Raw genomic sequence first — 15,941 nt, forward strand, 5'->3', positions numbered from 1 at the left:
CCGAAGGATAGGATCTGCGTGTGGCGAGCCACGGAACAGAAACCTTTGAAATATTTACTGCCACGTGTCGCTACGGCTATTTCTTTAAAGGAGAGGTATAGAGTTACTCTGTGCCTTTGTTAGATAAAACGTTCATCCCTTGACCGCGGCTACGTTCGGCGACTGGTTGTCGCCTCGAGCCCAAGCTCACTATCATAAACCTCGAACAATCGGAGCGACATTTGTTTAATCTAAATTACGACATTACGGTATTCCCGAGAATCCAAGGAGAGGTTCCGGTGTTTTTCCATCTCCGACATATATAACTGTACATAATATATTATAGTATAACATAGTATATAATTTTATATTTTAAAAACATGAGGCATAAAATTTAAGATTGTCATCGACTTAAAATTAAAATATGAAAAGAATATTCCAGAGAGAGAAAAGCACAGTATCATTCTAACAAAACATTCAGATCGTACTGACACCCAGGAATCGTATTACAATAAAATCTCGGTCTCGAATGAATTAACACGAACGATTAACATGAAACACACTTGCGGCTTAAACACCTTCGATATCGAGGAAATTCAAACTTTACAAATAAAAGCAGCCTGTTCCTCTTTCCACCACAGACTCTCATACCATATCCGCTCTTATCCAGGCTTTTACTTGAAATCTCTGTCTATTTACAATTTAAATTTACCCGGACCACTCGTTGAGTCGGCAGCCCTTTATAAATATATAATGAACCCAGAACATATACCTGTGCCCCTAGCTGGTATCAGCTCTAGTAACGTTCATACCGGAACTTTCATACGACGCCAATTTGTCACGCGTGAACATCGATTCTTTCAGGGGTCACGGCTTTATGGGATTATATCCTTTAAAGTAATTAAAGTGATACTAATGATACAGAATTTTTTACAAATATTTAATATGTCCATAAAATAGGAAGTTTCGTGCTCTCTTATTTTATATTAATTATAAATTAGTAAGTTTTACATTTGTTATCTATAGATTTAATAAATTATTAAAATTCCATGAAGACATATTCTGGAACACATTAGAAGATTTTGCTGTAATTTACAACGGATGCTCCGAGTACGAACAGGCAGTAAACGAACAAATAGAAATTCAGGCTATTGTGGTAGTATAGCTCACGTGGGATTTTAAGCTCGAATTGGACTTAAACGTTACGATCGTCGTGAATAATTACGATATATACCCTGTACGACGAGCAGAGAATCTTAAATTATTAACGGCAATTCCTTTGTGCAAAGTGCAATTTTATTAACGGCCTGTAACGAATGAACGGCTCGTTTTGAATAAAGTTTACATTTAGAAAGTAAACACAGAAACACATTTTAAGAAACTAAGATATCGAGTTCTACTTGTAAACATCAAGTGCTCTTCGTTTGAGAAGATTACGAGTCTCTTCTTCGATAACGACATTAATTAAGAAGTTTCGATACCGTTTATGACATTAAGATCTCATTAGTAAAGTTATATCATTAAAATCTTACTGTTCCTAGAGAATATAATATAGTTAAAACTTCCAGAGGATCAACAGGTAAAGAAATTGTTGATAAAAGCATTGTTAGTGACAACTGACTGTAATCGATATCTGCTGGGTGAAGTTGTGTGTTCTGAGAATCTGTGTTAATGCAAGGATTCTGTTACAAATCATCAACTAAAGAGCCAGCGGGCACGTCCGACCGATCGATCGATACCACGAACCTCGAATGAATTAACGCTCAAGGTGGAACGGATTTAATAGATCGAGTGTTAGTGTAATTTGACACTTTGTTTACACTTGCTTTATGCAAACAAAGTTTGATGTTCTGAACTCGATGGTTATAAGATCTTATTGAAACTCCAGTATTTCACCCGCACGGTACGACACTTTGTTGATGATTGTCCTTGTATGTTGTTGATACTCCCCATCAGCCGTTAAATTTTGTTCGTCTATCGTACTTTTCTAGCCAGAGGTTTTCCCTGATGTTTTTCCCTACTGTCTAAGTCATCAGGTTTGCAGCTCGGGGAGGACAGATAATTCGGAATTTCCCAAAGGAAGGAGAGGTGCCGTCCGAGCCATAAAGGGACGGTCACTCAAAATGCCGAATAGATTCATTTAAATAATTATGAGAAACAAGTAAGTTTTGTAAGCACAAGTTTTCAAATGTTATAGTTTGAATCTGTTCTTATAATTTTAAAAAGACCTTACAGCCAGGATCTCTAAAAAATTCGATGAAAATTCTCATGAGACATCAATTGAAACAATTAAACGCAACAGAGAATGGGTATAATCATATAATTCCTCCCCATTTCAAAATTCATTCATATACATCGATTTTTGTTTTCATATTTGTTTTATGTGTGAAGAATATGTATTTATTGGCATCAAAATATTTTCTGTTTCAATTCCTGGTCATTTTAGATCGAAACTTCCAAATATCGTTGATTAAAAATTTTTTAATTTTTAAAATGAAAGGCACTAGTTATAGGACAAAAAGTTGTTTCAATTATTTGAACATTCTGCTTCATTCCTACAATAACATATTTTATTTTAAATGAAAACAAGAAACAATACTATTGTGTATAAGTTTAACGGAGTGACACAGGTGATTTGTAGCTAACACTGTAGCTAACATAGTTTCTGCAATATACCCTTTAATCGAATAGAAACAAGGGGATTTTAGAAATTTCTATTAACCGACAGTATTGTCAACAAGTTTTAACAATGACTGAAGGTTGCAAAATTAAATATAAAATGATTTATTAATAGCATATGCAGTGTTAAATTTGTAAATAAGCAGTTTATCTTTTAAGAATAACAAAGACACCAGAAAATAAAAATAAAGAATATTCTAATTATATTGCAAACTAACGAATAATGTAAAGAATTTATTTTTGTTATCTATATCACAGATTTTAGGTAAAATATTAATTTACTTATTATTAGGAGATTGAATTTGAAATATAATTATAATTTATAAGGGACACCTTTAAACTAGCAGATATTTGGTAGCAGTTCTCTAGCCTTTGTACAATATAACACAGTTCAGTTTAATTGAGTTTAATACCTTTGACCAGCCAGTTTCCAATTTCATTTATGGCATAATCTCCTGACAATTTCATACCCTTCGAAAGAAACACGATTTTCTATTATTGTTTTACAATCGCGGAATATGATCAGTGTTTCAATTAAGCTCCACTGTTTTAATTTCCCGTCTACGCACGATGTGGGTACACCGTTTTTTTGTTGTTTTTAGATACAAGTGACGAGAAATTATGAAATGATATTTTAAATTTAAACTGATTTCATTCATTGATTTATTGTAGCGACAATGGTAACTTGTTTAAATAAAGATTTTATAAATAAAATATTTAAGGTCTAAAATAATAAATTAACACATGTGAAAACATTAAAGCTGTTACCCTTATTCATGGTCTTGTTGGAACGTGTTTAACGAGCGTAACGTAGGCGTGAAAACGAAAACGTTGAGACTCTTGTGGCGTAAAAAGACTGAATTCCTCATAAAAATACAAGAAACGAATACAAGAAACGTGCACATAGTTTATTCTCGACCTTGGATACATAGAACCAAAAAAAAAAAAAAGAAAAAAAAAAATGGGTTTTCTGAAACTTTCGTTTCTCGTGATGAGTACTTTATGATGCAATAAAAAATTTTGTCTGAAAATTATACTCAAGATCAATTTCATGATCCATTTTCTCTAACAGATCTCCATCTTCCACAGCTATAACAAATAATTTTTTCACACTCTATACATTTAACATCGATTATAATTCTGATAATTGAAACACCGAACATCAATGTGTTTATTCACTACGCTAACACAGATAACAATTAACAACTTTGACAACTTCCTGGACACCCTGGGCAATAGATTCATAGCTGGATTCCTCGGCTGATCTCTCCTCTGATCATTCCCCCGTGATAGTAACATAAATGTCCCCTCCTATTGAACCCTTCACTTGTGTAGAGATCATAGAAGCAATCAGTCGCCTAAACCCCAAGAAAGCAGCAGGTCACCACCTAATAGGAAATAAAGCAATCAAGTAACTTCCGATAAAAGGGATTGCACTGGAAAAAAACAAGAGATTAAGAAAAAATTCTGAAAGAGACACAAATCAGTAGTATTATTTTATATTACGTTGCGAATTACTTTTCAAAGTAATTCGCAAGTAAGTAATTTCAAAGTATTTCAAAATATAGAATAAAAAAAATTAAAATATTACAATTACCATCAATAAGCTCAGCGTCCACATATGACTATGTGACACATAGTGATTGACGCTTCCAGATATGGGACTATGGTTCTGAAGTGAACCATTTCTGGGTGAGTCATCGACGGTAGTGACATTAAATTCGATCGGATCTTCTGTGGGGTTTAGGCATTCGATGTTGCAACATCTGCGTTCATACCGGAACTTCTTGCACTTCTGTAATAAAAAGAAATCGATTAATTGTACGGATCAATCGTCACTAGACTATTTGAAAATTCAGGTTATTCAAAGAATGAAAGAAGAAGGAATTGCTCCAATTCCACCATTGCTTTAGCAAAACTAGTATTTGAGAACCATTAGTCAAATATATTATAACACTAATACTAATACTAACGGTTTCACCGTCGAAAAGTGGATCTTTCTAGCATGTCTACGCAAATGAAGGTTGGAGGGGGGAGGGGGAGGGGGGAACTGTACATGCGCCAAACACCTTTACGTTCGTAATTTTTCACACAAATTTACAACTGTAGGGAAAAAATTATCTCTGATGTTTCAGATGTTAGAAATTGACAATATCGCATAACGGAATGCTGTGTTCTAGATATTCTATTTTTGTTACGAAAGTGGTACAAACGAAGTCCACTTAAGAATAGTACAACAAAATCGGTTGACGTTAGGTTATCATGCAGATATCGCGGCTTTTGCTTTGGAAAGCACGCAACTGCCAGTCTCGTCGTCCCTTGTAAACGAGAGAAAGATATTGTAATTGGTCGGGATTAACATAAAACTCGTCGCATGCGATCAGATGGCCTGAATGTTTAAAAAACGAGAGTAGAGTGCGTGCTACGTGGTTCTAACAGTTTAGGCGGAAACTAATTATTGTAACCGGAGCCGAGATATGTAGCGATATTACTTTCCTCGACAAAGCGTATAAGGTGAGGAAAGAATCGCGATAAGGTAGAACAAGAGACAGGAATTCTTTACGTAAAGCAGATCTGTCAACTAGATAGAGATCCTACAGCTATAACTACAGTGAATCCGTACTCTGGCGAATTGTCGTTTCACAAATAAAGCTTCTGAAAAACGGAATTCATAGAATATAACTGCTGTTGTAAGAATCTATATATCTGATTTTGCTGCCGTATTTGTCAGAACGTTTGTTTATCAAAAAAACGCATCCTCTGTAATCTTCTGTAGTTTAACAAGGCACAGTTAATAAAAGAGATAGAGCGTTAAACGGTGACGATTTAATCACAGTTAAATAGATATTGGTCTCTTTAGTTAAAATGCCCTATGATTTATTTGCATCATTTTTTTTCCATGCAATTTAAAATATTTAAATAAACAATATTTACCAAATATTCAAATATTTAAAGAAACAGTAGTCCATACAATATAATTTTATTTGATGGTTATTTGATATTTAATATTTTGGTTTACATACAAAATTGAAATTATACTTTGCTTGAGGACAAAAATTCTAATTGCATTCCTAACATATACCAATAATTATTGATCGAAATAGAAAGAACTGCAGGACTAGGAAGATTACTTAGCATCTTATATAGCCTGGCAAGGCTCGAACGTTTTATCTTCCTGTAGATTTTCTTTGCTTTTAGACTTTCCTTCCATTTCTCTGAATTGGTATCTTCTGTACACTATTTATAAAAGAAGAATAAATTACATGTTACATCCAAGTTACCAATCCAAATAATTTTAAGTAAGAAAAGAGATCTAATGCAGCAGTTTCCACTTAAATATAGATCCGACGATTATTTACGAACAAATAGTATAAATCTTTTAGCAATATGAAATTCGCAATATTTATTCAAATATTTATATTTATAGTACGCCATTAGCAAAGAAGACATGTTTGCGTGCGTTATCGATTTTACGCTTTTGCCACGCAAACATGGAAATTGCGATTCGAAATTGAATTTGCACTGGAAACGGTTGACGTTACGACATCAATAACATATTTCAAAAACACTGACGATATCATACGGAATCAGAGAGATTCTATGAGAAGTTAAACGCATAATCATCCTATTGTAAATAACAGGAACAGAAAGTACACAAGGAATAATACAGAATCATCCTATCATCCTATCCTATTATACAGGATTGCTTTGATTCGAGCTCAAACATAGGGAAATCTGAAAGAATTTTTCGCAGAATTTCCTTCCCCTTTGAATTAGCTTTTATACAGAACGACTTTAACCTTTTCAAGGAAATACCTATAGAGTGTGACGATCTATGATTTTAAATAGAGAGGTATATCTGAAAAGAGGTGGATGTAAAACGTAGCATATAAAACGTAGATCAAATCTTTATTCAAGGATTTTTTCTCTTCGCAGAGAATCAGGTTTTCAAGAACGATCGAATATGTATGCACTTGATTTACACGTGAAGTTGTCATTAAAAATATTGTTGCGTTTAAAAAGATAAATATTCATTTAAATTTAATGAAATTGTTAGTCCAATTGTTTTAAGCTTAAAGATATGTAGGTGTCACATTTATATATTGAAAACCTGGGAGCGGCATTAATTAACAAACCTAGTCACGCGCACACGTACTTTAAAACCATGCTTGAAAATCGATATTCCCTGAAACAATGCATCGTTCTGCGCTTCCAATTTATTTTCGCACGAAGAATCAGTCCATTCATCGTTGCCGTCACCATCGCTACTGTAATCTATATTACTCGAATAAATTCTATATCTTGATTGGAAAATCGCATATTTTAACGAACTTTCTGTGTTTTTTTTTTTTTTTTTTCTATGATTTTAATTGGCAATTTCCGAAATTGAACTATAGCTTGAGAATAAACCGATAATATTTGAGGGTATATATACATACATCATGTTTTTGATGGGTTTTGTAGTAAAATAATTGTAGAAAAAGCAAACTTTTTAAGAAAAAATTACCATATTCGAGTAATAAATTATAGAAAATTACCAATGTAATTCAGCTAATTAGTGCCCCAGTTAATTTCGATGTTCACTACCACGCCACTTAAGAAGTGGTTTCGTGTCCGAGCGGATTTCCCCCACGTAAAGAAAAAAAGAAAAAGAAAAAGGAAAAAAAAAGAAAAAGAGAAAGGAAGAAAAAGAAAAAGAAAAAGGAAAAAAAAGAAAAAGAGAAAGAAAAAGAAAACGAAAAAGAAAAAAAAAGTTAATTTGGATGTTATAAAATGTTATATAACCAAGAACTTATCTTCTACTTGGTAGTCGCATAAGAGAAGACCGAGCCATTGAATCGCTCAAATAGATTAGCTGATTCGCTTAACGTAATTTTACTTCCGATGACGTAAACAAGAGCAGAAAGTACACAAGTAATAATACAGAAATGTCAAATGTACAGAAGAATAAATTTCGTTAAATCATTAGCACGTAACATTTCCTTATAATTCCATTTGTGTATAGCAAAATAGCTTGTGTGCTTTCATGAATTATAATTGATATTTAGAAGCTTTCATGTAGGTAGATATATAACTCGTGTTAATTAGTAATTTAACAATACATCATGACAACATATCATTTTCGTTTCTTCGTTTATCTCGTTATGCGCGTAAACGAATGTGTAAATAAAGACATATAATCAACGATAACATGTAGTGGCAAACATGATAATTATCGACAAAGGAGAATATTGGTGAAATGATTGTGGGTGATTTCACTCGGTGTATCGGTACATAAACTTTGATAGACATTGCCGGTGGATTCGCTGTCGGTGAAATCGTGTCGATGAAATAATTGTCAGTGATTTAAAGATAACCCAATTTATTGATCTCCCCTTCATAGAGTTGTACGTCTCTCTATAAAACATATTCTACCTGGAAGGGCTGAAACATTTAGCTTAGTCACACTAAACTGGACTGGACTGCAAGTAAGAAGATTGAAATGCAAAATTCACGTGTGAGCGCAACGATTTAGATGGAAAGTTCGATAAGGCGATTATGTATATTAACCCGAAAGAAAGCTCATGGCTTTGCAACGCGTTACACGCAACACGGAATTTCCCTCGCTGAAATAATCCTATTACAACGATACGATTTTCCTTAACAGATCTCGCAATGTAATTCTCCCTCTACAACTTTTTATTAGGTTTGAAACACGAGAGTTTCGAAGCTCTGCAAAGTCTCGCGAATCTAGAAGTCGAGTTTCAACGTATTTTCGCTTCTTATTTTATAGCTGTTAATAGTTATTATCTCACTCTGCACGTACATCAAACGAGTACTTATGTAAATCCAAAGGAAACGGAAACAACCGAGAATAATTGAGGATAATTCGAATACGTACCGATTAGTAAAGTGTTTGGCAAAGAAAAAAAAAGGAAAATTGTATCGGAGAAATAGGGGAAAAACGGTGGCGTACATCAAGCAATCTTTATGGCTGTAATACATTTATTATTCATTTATGTTCATTTTCTATCGCGTAACAGACGTTGAAATAACGAGCATATAAATCTTGTATCGCTCGACCTGACTTTTCCCGATGGAAAAATATTCACCAGCCTGGGATCGTGCATCGCTAATTACTCCGTTCTACTTTTCGAACGCGTTTCCATCCATACAGGAAAGCAAGAAGGCAAACCCTATCGCACAGTCATGAAGAGATGCAAAAGCAAGAAACCAACCAACGACATGCCGATCGACATGGTGGAAGCAGTCCTACAGAGGCTATTCACCATGGGACACGGACCCTCCCATTACGAGGGCCGCGAAGAGGCAGAGACCGAAGAAGAAGGAGACATCAGCTTCAGCGTCGTCATCGGCGAAGGCGATGTCGTCGATGCCGCCGGAAGAATGAACACCAAGAAGGCTGCAGGAGTCGATGGAAGACTCCTGGACTGCTGGAAGCAGGAGCTGGAAGCAAGCTGGAACCAGACTGCTGGAAGACGGCCAGAGTAATACTGCTAAGGAAGCCGGGAAAGGATCCCAGTCTCCCTAACGCGTACCGGCCGATAAGCATACTCCCAGCCATGAGCAAGATCTGGGAAAAATGCTTTAAGAAGATCATCGAGAGATGCATCGGAACGGACCCGTTCCATCGGAGGCAGTATGGGTTCAGAAAGAAGAATTAGCTTAGCGAATACCGATAAGAACAGGAAGAAGCTGAAACGGGCACAACGAACGGCCCTGTGCATAACAACGACGGCATATCGTACCGTCTCCCACGCGGCACTTTGCGTGTTGACCGGAAATCTCCCGATCTACATAAAGATAAAGATGCTCGGAGAGACTTACGAGTGGAACAAGATCCATAAGACCAAGATCGGCGCGGATGACGGCAACGAGCTGAAGGGGGAACTGGAGGCGCAAGGAAATTAATACCGAGTGCGCTGCTATTTACCAAAAAGAAGATGGACATCGATCATCACAGCATGCAGCTGTTAACCGGGCATGGGAGTGTGGCGGCACTCGACACTAACTAGTGTCGGACGACGGCAGCGACATCTACAGCCCCCAGTGACAATTACAGCGGACCAGGCCCAACTACCACAGCTATCACGCACGTCCAATAAATATATAACGCACACACGGCCACCTCTACAGGAGTTTCGGTGTCTATAGAAAGAGGATTGGCAAGAGCAGCGACAGCAACTGTCTCGACTGTGGAGACCCTAACGACGATGCAGAGCACGCCCTCTTCACGTGCCCGAGGTGAACGGACAGAAGGATTGAGCTGGAGAACGCTCTTGGCGAGAAGATAGACGTGGACAATCTGATCGCCACGGTGACCGCCAAGAACGAGAGCTGGGATAAATTCAGGCAATTTCGCAAGACCGTCATGTCTCACAGGAGGGTGACAGCGAAGGCCTTGAAGGAGGCAAGGAGGAGAACGAGAGCAACAACAACTACGCGGAGCAGTGAAGGCAGAGATACAAGACAACAAAGAACCACAGAAGGAGATCAGCCCAGTATTCTGAACTAGCTGAGAAGATGACGAGAGCAATACTGAATATACAGAATAGCTGCCCGACGAAGAAGATACAACGGGGCATGAAAGGACAACCCTGATGACTGCCGACAGGTTTTACCGGGGTTGTCTGTCCTCAAAGCAAAGGAAAAAGGAGGAGGGGTTTTTAGTGGGTATGGCAACAACATCCGCCCGAGTCCCACATAACCCAGTGATGCGGATCACTGGGTATGCGTAACAGCATTTTCCCCTCCTCACGCAAAAAAAAAAAAAAAGAAAAAAAACTATACACTCTATCAATTTTAAGTTGATAATTTCGTTATTATATAATTTTTCTTAGTCTAAACTGAATCCAGGAAGAAGAACTTTCATCCAATTACATACTTCATTAATTCATGAATTGTATTCGTTACCGTACGTACAAAAAGAAAGTTGACTGATATAAAAATTCAAAGGATAGAACTTCTAAGCTCGCGATTGGAAACAGATTCAGTTCAATGGTTTAATTTGCCATTTAATTGAATTCTCTGGCAATTTCAGCGAACTGTGGGCTTTAAAAGTGTCCCGCATTCAAACGCAAGACTTCTCCTCCACCTTTCTCTTTCTTTCAATTCCAACCTCAAGTAATTGACCTATTAATTCGACGATATATTTACATGCTCGCAAGGGATTCAAACAACTTCGTTGCGTTAAATTCGCAATTATAACCAACAGGAATGTCTCAATCAATGTGCAGCTCGAAACAAATAATAGATAATTAACTTTTCAATATAACGATTGATATGTTTGATGAAGAAAAATGTATGAATTTTTAAAAACGTCTCCTAGTACATTTAGCATTTTTATAGTAAAAACTTAGAACACACACGCACACATATACTATTCCATGAAATGATTTACACAGCTATGAGTCTAATCCTATCATATTATAAAGGGATGAACGAACTTTTCCTAATAAATATAACTTTATACAAAATCTTGTTTAAAAAAATTAGTTTTTTATTCTCACTAAATTAATTTAATATCATAATATATAATTTTAGTCGTTATCAAAATTTTATGTCAAATGCGTTCATAGATATATATATAAATAAATGTCTAATCCTATGTATTTATTTCAACTGAAATCTTAACTTAAATATTTATTAACAATATTCTGACGAATATGCAATGAAAGATAAAAACAAGTTTATTTTTCCTATAGAATGTCTCATGCTTCTTACTCATTTTATGTTTCTCGTTGTCAGTGCGTAACTACTTATCAGCCGCATGAATGCTAAGTTTTACTACTGAGAAACGAAGAGACATATAGATGCAAATATACGCTATCTCGCGTGAAAAAACATCAGATACATTAACCAGAAGGAATATCCGATACATATAAAATTCATAGCGTAGTTATTTATACATACGGAATATTTCTTTCTGTATGAAATATTTTTTCTTCTGAATTCTTATTATAAATGTATGTCCATTTCCTACCTTAAAATGTCTCTCCTTTGAAAAACTCCATTTAAATATAACGATCAACAAAATATTACCAATAAAAATATTGAAACGAGATGCTGAAAGAACCTTTTAATGAAGTACAAATGATTATTTCAACTTTAATTCTGTTAAATTTGAATTGAATCATTTATAAACCGAACAGGTGTATAAAATTTTATTGCGTAAAAATCGTGAAGCTGAAAATTAGGAACGAATAACGAATGAGTAACCTAGTTTCATTAAAAGGTACGTGTACGCCGATCCGTGTAACAACTTCGACACTCCAATTATTATAAAGCATGTATCCTTCAGAGATTTTTTGCGCGAACGCAAGATACCTTTTACACGTGCAACTGAATAAGTGGAACGTGATTTTCGATATTTCTTCTTGTAGAACTTGTAACAACGTAACTGTTTCACGAATATTTTCCCTGACACTTTTACAACGATGCGTAGAAATCTCCTTTTATAATTAATAATTTCAGCATTTCTCTGAACAGTTTCGTTGCGATTAAAAAATATACAAAGCTTACGACGTGCTTGTTTAAAAATATTTATATGGAACAAGATTTCGAATTTGTCGCATCAATCGCGATCTCAGCAGGTGTAAATTAATTCGTTCTAATGAACGAATAAATTAAACGACTCGTGACAAAAATTATCCCTGTCCATGTTTGTCTTTCTAAAACTAATTCAAGGCGAGTTAAATGAATCGCTGTGTACCCTATTCGCGCAGCATGTGTTTTAACGACCAGCATGCAAGCGTTAACGGTGTACTTTAGTTTCTCATGGTTGTGTTAAGCTGGTTGCTCTTAGAATGAGCATATACTTACCGCAGGAATTGAACAGCGGAGACGCCCGCAAGATGTTGACTTCGAATTGTAACATATGCAGTGTATGCAAATCCAAGGTCCCGGCACATACATCTGTCCATGTAAGACAGATCGTCCTTCGAAATCAGTACAGTTTCCTCCTAAATGCACTGAAAACGATTACCAGCGTCAATATCTTTGTCACTCGACAATCGTACGCGCAGTTACGCTAACCGTTTTAACGCCACGCAGCGTGATCACTCTATTCGCGTACCGTGGTAAATTGTGCCACGATGTATGGTCACGATCATTAATTCGCAACGCGCTCAAGCGTGCTCGTCGCGAGTCATATCAGAGTTTCCTCTCGTAATTACTCGTTTTTCAAATAATCATAAACCAAATAAAAAAAAAAACCAATATAAAAAATTACCTCTTGAATCGGAAAACCAAATCCTGCATTATAGAATGTTATCACACAAACGAAACGCAGAGCATAAATATTTCGCAAACTTTTGAGTGTTTGTTGTAACGCTTCCAGTATAACCGATGAAATGAAGCGCGAGCACGTCGAACGGTATATTTCGATGAAAAAAACAGGATGAAAAAGGGCAGCGCGATCGCGTCGATCGGTACTACTCGCAAATAAATAAACGAAGCGCTATCGCGCTGCACAGCACAAACCGATACGGAGTCTTGAAACATCCGACACTAAAACGGTTAATAACATTACGAAAACGACCGTACCAGGAAATTTTTGTTCAACGGATCCGCATTGCGGCTATCACGATGCTCCTTCGTTGCATCGATGCTTCATCGATGAGATTAAAGCACCGTTGAAATAGGTTATTCGATTTCTTACATGGGCAAAAAGTTTTTATATCGTGTTTGCTGTTTTACTTCGCAAGTGTGCTTTACAGTATACGTTAGAACTCCAAGTCGAGCTATCCGAGTTAAAGTCTCTTGAAACTTAAAACGGCACTTAAAGGATATAGGTATAATAGAAGGTTCGTTTAAAATTCAAAAGTGTATATACGTACATATACATTTGAATAAAAATAGCGGATAATCTCAAGTAAAAAAGTAGGTTCGTGTTAGTAAAATGGTTTCAAAATACTTGTCAAAAGTCAAACGACTTGACTAATTAAGAATGGATGTAAGAGATTGAAAGCAAAGGGCATCTAAGAGTATCAATTAAGTAACAAACTCACGGTGACAAAGAGGTTTTCACTCGCTCGAATTCAAATAAATCGGTTAATTTGAGCGAAACTTTAGGTGCACGAGAAGCGACACGCGTCCTCAAGGACTACGAAGGTTCTACTCGAACGAATGAAAACTTTTCTCTGGCCCGGTGTGTATACACAAGACGTGCGAATTTAAAGTGCAGATTGTATTAATTGAAATAATTGGTTGGTTTGATCAAATTAATCGTTTTAAGCTGAAATGACGAAGGTCATCCAAGTAATTGATGTCCACTGTAATTATTTGTTAATCGCGCGTGGAATCGGAACGATTCGACCTCGTTCCAACGCGAATCGTTACTAAGGCAGAGACGGCAATTAATAATTGTCGCGTCATTTGTTCGATCGTGTTCACAAATTCAAATACGGCTGAGTGGCGAAAACCATTTATAACACGTCCCGTACCGCGTAGGTCGTATACATATCTCAGGATGAATTTTTCGTACTTCGCCGCATATATTCTCCATGTCAGACATACCATAAAATATTTCGTGCAATCGCGTATTCCTGTCTAATGTCAGGAATTCTCTTTCCATAGGTCTGCGTTTTCCATATTATCTATTTTGCTTATCAGTAAACATTCTTACAATTTGTGATTAATACTGTACGTACAAGAACGTTAAGTTTTTGACGTTGTAATATTTCACATGAAATAATAATGGCTGTATATCGACTAACTTATTAATTAATTAAATTCGTGTATATCAAGTTTCCTATCATTTAATACTTTCGTGTAACTACAGAGATTTGATACTATGAAATGAAATATAAAACTTGGTAAAAAAACGCGCTTCGTTAGGAAATGAGGGTAATGATGCAAATATTTTTTGTAGCCATTATATAGAATTTCGATGGTATAATTAATCAGTATCAACTTACCAGCCCCTGACGGGAAGAAAGTGACGAAAATAACCTGCAAGCAGATGAGAATTGCAAGTATTTTCGAGTACAGGTCCTTCATGGTTGTAAAAGATCAGGGGATGTTGTCGCTCTAGAATAGGCGAAAATCAGCTGTTTCAATAACTGCTTTGTGGGCACTGGAGTGCGTAGACCAGAAATATCTGCGACAAAAATCAGAATACATTTGTTTTCACATGATTCGATCAATTTTGTGTAGGACTAAGCTGATTGAACCTAACACGGGATAATTGTCCAACTTACGACCTTAACAAGCCCGCTTGATTCTCTATAAGTGCTTGAAATTGATGCTTGTATTCTTTCCAGATTAACAAGCTTTGCCCCCCCCCCAACCCCCTCCCTCTCTATTTCCTTAGATCGAGTTAGACTGCCACAACATATTATCTTTCTTCTTTTCTTTTCTTTTTTTTCGATCTTTTAAAGCCTTAAATCGCTGGTTATTATAGTGTATACATTCAATTACTCTGTAAGTCGTAAGTACATGTTTTACGTTATTTTTTATTTTCCAGCTAAATTCCACAAAAACAAGAAATATACTTCCAACGTGTTTTCACGTGTCTCTAGCAAAGATCTGAAAAACAAGTTGCGGCGCAATTTAAAACGACAAATAGCACCGTGTGTCTCGTTGTGGCAACGCACGCTTCGTCAGCTTTTTAAAAGCGCTCTCTGTCTGCTTTTTTCTCTCTTCACCGCCTATTCGTTTTTTCTTAACGAGTGAAACCGTTTTTACGAGGACGGGAGCACAGAAATGACGTACTGGCAATTCTGTTTCGTGATGACACAAGCAGCCCGGTTTCAGTGAATTAAACCTGGCCCCAAGCTTCCAATTATCTCTCCCTTCCTTTCCTTTATTTTTCCCTTCTATATCGAGTTTCAGGTTTTCTAAATTTCCATTACAATCAACTATGGCTTTTCTCTATTTTATATGTTAGCCGATGATTCATGGCAAAAACGTCGGCTGTAAAAATATTTGGAGTTGCAACAGCAACAAGTGTGTTTTCTCAAACAGAAAATATTGGAAGCGTACTCGTTGGCAAAACAGTTCACGGATAGTTCGTCCTCTGCTTGTTATTTGTTTCAATACCGTTAGCAAATAAATTCATGAAACATAGTGGTGTCGCATAAATTGAAAATAAAAGCTTTGCGTATACTTGGCAGTTGAACTTTGGCTATTATACGTATGTTATATATGTAGTATCGTGGACAAAAGGCCTAAGATATCTGCCGAACCATAAACAATGCCGCGAGAGCCGCGGCATCGTCGGGTACATCAATGTGTCGTCGGTTCTTTTTAAGTGGATAGTTTCGTGGAAAGGGCCTGCGTGA

The 15,941-nt window shown here is 36.3% G+C and overlaps 2 long non-coding RNA genes across 2 annotated transcripts in view; one reads left to right on the forward strand and one right to left on the reverse strand.

Moving 5' to 3' along the window:
• LOC126927966 (uncharacterized) overlaps positions 1-7,744 on the forward strand; it is a 53,886-nt gene extending 46,142 nt beyond the window's left edge. Inside the window, exon 3 of the long non-coding RNA XR_007716102.1 lies at positions 7,403-7,744. This is a non-coding gene — a long non-coding RNA (uncharacterized LOC126927966). The remainder of the gene's footprint in view (positions 1-7,402) is intronic.
• Positions 7,745-11,974: 4,230 nt separating this feature from the next.
• Positions 11,975-13,426, reverse strand: LOC126927969 (uncharacterized). The gene is made up of 2 exons (XR_007716105.1): positions 12,481-13,426; positions 11,975-12,371 (listed from the first exon to the last, which is right to left on the reverse strand). It is a non-coding gene; the product is annotated as an uncharacterized LOC126927969 (long non-coding RNA).
• Between the last annotated feature and the right edge of the window lie 2,515 nt (positions 13,427-15,941).

Source organism: Bombus affinis, unplaced genomic scaffold, assembly GCF_024516045.1.
Source record: "Bombus affinis isolate iyBomAffi1 unplaced genomic scaffold, iyBomAffi1.2 ctg00000380.1, whole genome shotgun sequence".
NCBI classification, from domain to species: Eukaryota; Metazoa; Arthropoda; class Insecta; order Hymenoptera; family Apidae; genus Bombus; species Bombus affinis.